We start from the raw sequence: 9,372 nt of genomic DNA on the forward strand, positions 1-9,372 counted from the left end.
AAAAATTTATCATATCTAATCTAATTGAATGAAATTTTTCATAGATCTAGCCCATTTTTTTTTCTCGAGTTAAGCAAAAGCGGTTAATTATATAAGTTTCAAACTTCAATTTTGCTGAATAATTAAATAAGTTTTATCTTTTCTCCCACCTTCAGAAGAATAAAGCATAGGCATTCCACCCACTATCGTTACAATTTTCTGAAAGATAACTATCTCGGTTTCATCTAGAAATTTATATAGAATCCTTGAAAAAGACTTTCCTTCATAAGAAAGAAAAGACTTACTGTCTTTGGGATCTGATGCTACACCGCTGCTCAATATTGTAGGGGATCCACCCTATTACATAAGTGGATTCCTTCATTTTGATCTTATATCATGATATAAGTAAGCAGTTTTTATTGTATCGGCCAAAAACCTGACTAATTGATCTTTACGGTGCTTCTTCTATCAATTAGATCCTTTATCCATAGAATAAAGTATCTAGGCATACCTATTTCTTCATATTTCTGCTTCTATGAAGTTTCTTTCTTTGCTACAGCTGATACAAATCGTTAGTTTGGACAATACATATGTAGAAAGCCTATTTTTTTTAGTATTTATTAGCGAATTTTCTCTTTTTTTTCTTTCTATAGTGGAGATAGTCGCACGTAATGACAGATCACAGCCATATTATTAAAAGCTTGTGGTAAGAACGGGTTTCGTTCTAGTGCCCGAAAATAATATTCCAAAGCTTTTGTATGTTCTCCGTTCCTTGTGTGGATAAGACCTATGTTATAGAGTATATAACTTCGATCATAGGGATCGATTTCTAGTCGCATAGCTTCATAATAATTCTGTAGAGCTTCCGCATAATTTCCTTCGGATTGAGCCGACATCCGTTACGGTCGTTCGTTATTCCATTGAAAGAATCTCCGTTCCAGAACCGTACGTGAGATTTTCATCTCATACGGCTCCCCCTTTATCTGATGCGCATAATGAGATGAGAATAATACATGAAATCAAAAAACATTGAAATACTCTCATTATGAACTCATGGGACTAGCGTTTTTACAAAAAATCTCTAGCCAACCTTCCTGTAAAAGATCTTTTCTTAACATCAAGCATGGTTTACTAGATAAAAATAAAAATGGTAACTCTAACAATTTCTTTGTCCTCAACGCCTCTAAATTTCCAGGAATTAGTCACTTCAACAGTCTTCGATGGTTATACAGGTATCCAAAATACAAACGAGATGGATGTTTGTTGTCCCAACCATTTTTCTAAGTTCCGATCCCGATAAGGAAAAGGTATAATTTATAACAAAGTTTTCGTGTTGTTGATTCCTAGGTGTAGTGCTTCTTCCCCTCTGCTACCTATTTTTACTAGTGAATATTTTTACTAGTGGAGTAGGGTTGACTTAATCCATAGGTTACACCTTTCGCTTAATACTAGAATCGACAATTCTAGCATCTAAGGTTACATTAATCGGGGATACACGACAGAAGGAATTTTTTGATTTTCAAATTGCACCTCCAAGAAGCGTAGATTTATTTCAATTATTGTTTTCTTTCTATCCCGAATACTGTGTCTTTCTACTAAGACGGAGAGCGGTAAAGAAAATTGAAAAAAAAAAAAATCAAATCGCACCATCTCTGTAATAGGTGAATGCCTCTTTTTCCCCGGAAGTTGTCGGAATTATTCGTAATAAGATATTGGCTACAATTGAAAAGGTCTTATCGATAAAATTTCCATTTATCCCACCAGATCTAGGCATCGGTAACAACCCCATTCTATAATTTCTTTTAATTACCTCTCGTGAGAAAATGATCCCACAAACAAAGGAATTGCATAGTACGAAATAACATAAAAACGGATTCATTAAAAAATCCCACTCGATATTAAAATTGTTTCTTTTTGATTTCACAGGAATCAATAAAAGAGAAGAAATATTTCAATCCGGTTAAATTTCATCCAAATGTAGTAGGATCAGAATGAAGAGAACTATTCTGATTTCAGCGAAGTTGAAGAAAAAAAGAATTTTATTTATCTGACTGGGGTAATTCTAGAAGTTTTTTGATTGAATTATGATACAAAAAAGAGCAAAAAGAATCGAATAATCATTCTATGATTCATAACTTGTGACTAGATATATGTATGGGATAAACAGTTGTTGGTGAAAAATCGAAAACTGTAAAAGTCGAATTTTTAGAAAAAAGGAATCATAGTTTAAAAAACTAAATAGAATCATGAGCTAAAAGTATCCATTAAACATAGTTAAAAAAAAATTATTTGTATAGTTAGAATTGGTTGGACGTGCCTATCAAAAAAAAAATTGAATATTAATGACTCACTATTAACTCGGTTTCTGGGCCATAATCATTCTGTAGGAGAGATGGCCGAGTGGTTGAAGGCGTAGCATTGGAACTGCTATGTAGGCTTTTGTTTACCGAGGGTTCGAATCCCTCTCTTTCCGTACTAATTCAACAATGTTACTGACCACAATGTATCAAATCAAATAACAATCGATACTATTATTCCAACGGTTAGACCTTTATGGATTCTTTATTTCGAATTTTTGTGGTACGGAAACGAAAAGACTGGAAAGAATGCACAAGAGATGAAAATCCCCCTACCGATCAATGATAGATGAATGATAGAAAAATTTCCGGATCAAAACCTTACTTTCCTTCGGTCTCTTTACTTAGACTTCGGCGAAGGGGAGGACGAAATTGTCCGAACCCTTGTTTTTTAGTTAGGTTTAAGTCTGACGAGAATAATATTCTACAACGAGCAATTCATTTATTTTTAAACTGACCCATTTACTATCTATTATTTGATTGACTAATCCTTTATATTGCAATGGCTGAAGAGTCAAATGTTTTGGCAATTCCTGAGGGGGGGATGAATCAAGATAATTTTGAATCAGTGTTCTCGATTTTTTTTCATCTTTTGCTGTAATAATATCTCGGGGTTTGCACCGATAACTTGGTATATCCACTATAGAACCATTAACTAAAATATGTCTATGATTAACTAATTGTCGGGCTTGAGGAATAGTCGAAGCCATACCCAATCGAAAAAGGATGTTATCCAAACGCATTTCAAGTAATTGTAGTAAAACTTGACCCGTTGATCCTTTGGCTTTTCCGGCGATACGAACGTATTTAAGTAATTGTCGTTCTGTAAGACCATAATGAAAACGCAATTTTTGTTTTTCTTCTAAACGAATACGATATTGAGATTTTTTACCGGAACGCGATTGGTTTTTAAGATCGTTTCCGGTTTTGGGCCTTTTACTAGTTAGTCCCGGTAAAGCCCCCAGACGGCGTATTTTTTTGAAACGAGGCCCTCTGTAACGCGACATAAAGACTCCTTATTTTATTTTATTTAAATTTCATAAACATTTTATTTTATTTAAATTTCATAAACTTAAATGAAAACTAAATGATAAATATTATAAATGAAGTGAAATCCAGTAAAGTATTGTACTACAAAACAAAGAATAATTAGATAACTTGGATCAATATCCGGATCCTATTGTATATGTAAATGATATAAAAAAGTAAGAGTTCCTTTCTTGATTTGTTCTACAGAAATAGAACCCCTCCTTTAGTCATAAAGGTAAGTAAGTTCCTACGACATCATAGATCGGTGACCTTTGAAAAAGGGTAAGAAGTCGTTTCTTTATTTATTTGATTTATCAATTATGTCAAAAATAAAATCAATAGAGAAAAGCCGGCTATCGGAATCGAACCGATGACCATCGCATTACAAATGCGATGCTCTAACCTCTGAGCTAAGCGGGCTCACATAACAGAAATGTTACATGCATAGTAATTTACTAAATTACTGGGATCTTAGCTATTCCTAATTAATATGAATATAGAATCTAATTTCATTTCAAATAAATATTCAATATTGGAATTGTTCTATTATAGAACATAATAATTAATATAACGATTAATAGAATATAGCGATAGAAAATTTTGATCTATTTATCAAATGGATGTGTATCAATAATTAATGTGTTAATCTTAATTGCATTTAATGCAATTGAGATGATAATGAAGCGTTTCTATGTTTTCATTCTGAAAGGTGGAAGATAAGACGAACAAGGGAATCGACCGTTTAAGTATTAAATTTTTTACTAAAAAAATAATAGAAAGAGGGGCAAATATATATGTTCATATATCTATCTATATTGATATATATTGAATTGCAGATACAGAAATGATAGAATCATTTTGGATCGGAACAAATATGGGTCTCCGATAGAGAAGAGAGAGATGAAAGAAGATAGACAAGAAATCCAATAGGAGGAAACACTTTTCAATAGAGGAATCGGTATTCTAATGACTTGAGTGGTTCCAGTATAATACAAATGAAAGAAAACGGGGAAGGACATCATAATGCGATACTAATCTTAAAAGAGGGGGATATGGCGAAATCGGTAGACGCTACGGACTTAATTAGATTGAGCCTTGGTATGGAAACCTACTAAGTGATAACTTTCAAATTCAGAGAAACCCTGGAATTAAAAATGGGCAATCCTGAGCCAAATCCTTTTTTCCGAAAAAAAAGGGTAGGTGCAGAGACTCAATGGAAGCTGTTCTAACAAATGGAGTTGACGACGTTGCGTTAGTAAAGGAATGAATCCTTCCATCGAAACTCCAGAAACGATGAAAGATAAACGTATTACGTACTGAAATACTATATTGATTAATGACAACTCGAATCTCTATTTTTTATATTTCTATAATTTTTTATATTTATATTTATATATATATATAAAATTATATATAAAAATGAACGAATTGTTATGAATCGATTCCAAGATCTACAAGTTGAAAAAATAATCGAATATTCATTGATCAAATCATTTACTCCATCATAGTCTGATAGATCTTTTGAAGAATTGATTAATCAGATCGAATAGAATAAAGATAGAGTCCCATTCTACATGTCAATAACGACAAAAATGAAATTTATAGTAAGAGGAAAATCCGTCGACTTTTAAAATCGTGAGGGTTCAAGTCCCTCTATCCCCAAAACCCTAAAAAGGCCCGTTGGCCTCTTTAATTATTTATCCGTTCATTAGCAATTCAGACTTTGTTATGTTTCTCATTCATTCGACTCTTTCACAAGCGTATTTGAGCGGAAATTTGATTTCTTATCACAAGGCTTGTGGTATATATTCTATATGATAGACGTACAAACGAACATCCTTGCGCAAGTAATCTGTGAAATTTGAATGATTAACTGTCTACTGTACTGAAACTTCGAAAGGCTTATCCAAGCCCTGAAATTTCGTATATCTTCAAAAAGAAGACTTTGGAATACCTTTTTTCTTATTTACAATTGACATAGACCAAAGTCATCTATTAAAATAAGGATAATGTGTCGGAAATGGCCGGGATAGCTCAGTTGGTAGAGCAGAGGACTGAAAATCCTCGTGTCACCAGTTCAAATCTGGTTCTTGGCACATCATGAATTTGTATGAGTATCTATTCTACGGATTCATTAATAATATAGATCATGAAAAATACTGATACATGATGATGTCTGGAAATCTACCCTTTAACTAAACTATATATATTTTTTACTCTATTTATAGATGTCGAAAATAGACAAGTAAAGATAAAGAGGATATTTATAGAAATATGTAAAGGATGTATATAGATATGTAAAAGAAAAGAATTTTCTTTTGTTTCCTCTTCTTTTTTATTTGTTCATACTCTGTCTCCTGGCGTTCAATTCCTATTTTATACATATTTGAAAGTTTCAATTAGTTCCTTATAAGACCCAAAAGTCTAGTCTAGGGGAGTTGAAAGGCGGGAATGGCCAAGATTCATCTCAGATACAGTACAAATAGAATCCGATTCTCTTTTCATATTATATTTCTTCATTTCACCCTATGTGACTTTTTAAAGCACATCTATAAGTCATATGCGTGATACATAGTTCATAATGCAGAACTCATTTAGTTCATCCTATTAGCTTGTGGCTCATCCAAAATAAGTATCTTACAAATTGGATAATCTCACCAAATCTCTAATTGTATTTTTTTTAATCAATAATAATAAGATGAATGAGACTTCAATTACTATGCTATATCTATAAGAGAACGTAAAAATGTATTTGAATATCTTGAGTTGTCGAAGTGAAGATTAGTTTCGTATTATTTAATGAGCATCTTGTATTTCATAAAAATTGGGGGCAATATAATCCTTACGTAAGGGCCATCCTACCCAACTTTCAGGCATTAAGATACGCTTTAGACGTGGATGATTATCATAAGAAATTCCCAACATATCATAAGATTCCCTTTCTGGAAAATCCGCACTTTTCCAAACCCAGAAAACAGACGGAATTTTAGGATTTATCCTTGCGGCAAATACTTTTATGCATACCTCTTCCGGTTGATCTATACCATACTCGATTCTCGTAAGATGATACACACTAGCTAACAGTCCGCCTGGTGCTACATCATAAGCACATTGGGAACGTAGATAATTGTAACCATATACATATAAAATGACTGCAATGGAATGCCATTCCTCGGGCTTTATTTGTAAAGTCTCTATTCCTTGGTAATCGAAACCCAAAGATCTATGAACCAGTCCATGTTTGACTAGCCAAGAAGACAAATTACCCTGCATCTTCTCCCCCCCCCATTTTTTTATTTTTATTTGTATAAGTATTTCCCATTTACAATGAAAAATTGATGAAGATTCACTCGTTCTTTGCTTTGTTATTCTGTACAAAAAAAGTATACGGCCTAATTTACTAATTCGTAGGAAGAGACTGCACTTTTGTATTTGAAAAAAGTTTCAGGAGGGATGATCTCTGAAGTAGATGATGGTTGATAGAGTAATCCTTGATCGTAATTTCCAGTATTAGTACTTGGGCCAACATGAAATTTGTGATTGGTAGTAAAACACCGATTTTCCTCTTGAGACTTAATTCGATCTTCATAGATTTCTCGAGATATTTTCTTACGAAGTTTTGTTATAGCATCTATAACAGCCTCGGGTTTAGGCGGACAACCCGGCAAATACACATCGACAGGAATTAACTTATCGACTCCCCGAACAGTACTATAAGAATCGGTACTGAACATCCCTCCTGTAATTGTACATGCTCCCATAGCAATAACATATTTTGGTTCAGGCATTTGCTCATATAATCTTACTAAAGAAGGAGCCATTTTCATTGTTACCGTACCCGCTGTTAAAATTAAGTCTGCCTGTCTAGGACTAGATCTTGGTACCAGTCCATAACGATCAAAGTCGAATCGTGAACCTATTAATGAAGCGAATTCAATGAAGCAACAACTGGTACCATAGAGAAGCGGCCATAAACTGGAGAGTCTTGACCAATTTGAAAGATCATTTGATGTAGTTGAAATAACTGAAGTTTGGGTTGTTCGATCAAGTAAGGGAAACTCGATGGAATTCATAACTGTCTCAATGTTTTTTTTAATTGTCTGAATATTCAAAAACTAAGACCATTCCAATGCTCCTTTTCGCCATGCATAAACTAAACCGACAATTAGGATAAGCACGAAAATTAAAGCTTCTATAAAGACGGATACCCCTAATACATCAAAACTCATTGCCCACGGATAAAGAAAAACTGTTTCAACATCAAAAACAACAAAAACTAGAGCAAACATATAATAACGGATTCTAAATTGTACCCAAGCATCGCCCATTGGTTCTATTCCCGATTCATAACTCGAAAGTTTCTCTGGCTCTTTGCTAAGAGGGGCTAAAACTCCAGAAATTAGAAATGCCAAAATAGGAATAAGACTTGATATTATTAGAAATACCCAGAAAATATCATATTCGTAAAGCAGAAACATAAACGTACTCCTATCAATGTGGAAAATATACCGGATTAGTCGATCGGTACATGTCTCGTTTGAAGATTCATCCACTATAATCCTATTTATATAATATCTATTATATCCATAATAAATATATATTAAATATTATATATTTATATAGAGAGGATACATATAGTCGGAATTTCCATTTAGGAACTTTTAGTGATTGAAGAAGGAAAGAGAAGACGACTACTTTAGTTTTGTGCTTTACTAGATAAGGTATACCAACAGAAAAGCCTATTTGAGAATGTTTACAATGAAAGTTACCAAAGATCTTCGTTTCTCAAACTCTAGCTTGTCCACAAATAAAATACAGTAAGTCGTTCCTAGATCCATGTGATTTACTAGTGCATTCGATTTGCATTGGGTTATGGTGGAGTTTTTAACCGGTTTCATGTCATGATTTTGACTCCAAAAATTTACTAGAATTGGGTAGGTATCCCAAAGAAAAGAAGTATTACTAATTTCTTGATTTTGTATGGGAAAATAGGAAAATTTTCATATGTAATTCATCTACAAAGATAAGACATTAATGATGAACCAAATCAAGTGGCCAATTACAAACAATACAAACAATAATGAGGAAAGGAAAACGATTCTATTTTTGAATTATTAATAATATAGGGCTATACGGACTCGAACCGTAGACCTTCTCGGTAAAACAGATCAAACTTATTATTATCAAAATGATTTGAACTGTTTCAAAGACCCAACATGCATTTTTTTGCATTGGGCTCTTTCATTAACTGTTATAAATAAGTTAGTCTACCATATTTTTTCTTGACAGAAAGAAAGGGAGATGGTTCCATGTGCTCTGATTCATTATTTTGATTCGAATCTCGGAGCACTACCAAAGTTTTTCAAAGAAGGGGTTATCCTGACGTAGGTATGCTTCTGACCTAGATCAACTTAAGTTAAATGGAATCTCTATCGTCCTGCTTCTGCTTAAAGAATAAAATATGAAACTTCATACACCTTAAAGTTGTTCATAAGATAGGACGAAAGATCATTTTTTTTGAGGTCCTGATACTCATTATGCCTAGCATTGAATAGACTGGGTATTCACCTTATCAATATCTCAAATCAATGATGGATTTTTTTAGTGCCTAAATGGGGCACTCGATTCGGACCGAACTTTTTGTCAGGCTACTGTTCTCTTGTTTTGTTCCCTAAAAGTAATAGAGTAAGACATCGATTTCTCAATAAGATCAACTTTTTTGATTACATGATGTACTTCTCTGAAAAACATTGGCGCGCGTGTAAACGAGGTGCTCTACCAACTGAGCTATAGCCCTTGTGATACATATCTTATCATGTAGATAATTTCTTGTCAAGATGAATATTCTATAATCTATTTTGTTGATTTGTTTGATTGGTATTGCTTATCAATAATATTCGATTTATAATCTATCGATGTGATAGGGCTCATTTTTTTTTCTTTGTGATGATAAATGACCTACTTAACTCAGTGGTTAGAGTATCGCTTTCATACGGCGGGAGTCATT

The 9,372-nt window shown here is 33.3% G+C and overlaps 3 non-coding genes across 3 annotated transcripts; 2 read left to right on the plus strand and 1 right to left on the minus strand.

Annotated features, from left to right (window-relative positions):
• The first annotated feature begins 2,365 nt into the window (after positions 1 to 2,365).
• Positions 2,366 to 2,452, plus strand: TRNAS-GGA (transfer RNA serine (anticodon GGA)). The gene has a single exon. It is a non-coding gene; the product is annotated as a tRNA-Ser (tRNA).
• Positions 2,453 to 3,712: 1,260 nt separating this feature from the next.
• Positions 3,713 to 3,785, minus strand: TRNAT-UGU (transfer RNA threonine (anticodon UGU)). Its single transcript has one exon. It is a non-coding gene; the product is annotated as a tRNA-Thr (tRNA).
• Positions 3,786 to 5,388: 1,603 nt separating this feature from the next.
• TRNAF-GAA (transfer RNA phenylalanine (anticodon GAA)) lies at positions 5,389 to 5,461 on the plus strand. Its single transcript has one exon. It is a non-coding gene; the product is annotated as a tRNA-Phe (tRNA).
• The last annotated feature ends 3,911 nt before the right edge of the window (positions 5,462 to 9,372 follow it).

Source organism: Cucumis melo, unplaced genomic scaffold (assembly GCF_025177605.1).
Source record: "Cucumis melo cultivar AY unplaced genomic scaffold, USDA_Cmelo_AY_1.0 utg000599l, whole genome shotgun sequence".
Taxonomy (NCBI): domain Eukaryota; kingdom Viridiplantae; phylum Streptophyta; class Magnoliopsida; order Cucurbitales; family Cucurbitaceae; genus Cucumis; species Cucumis melo.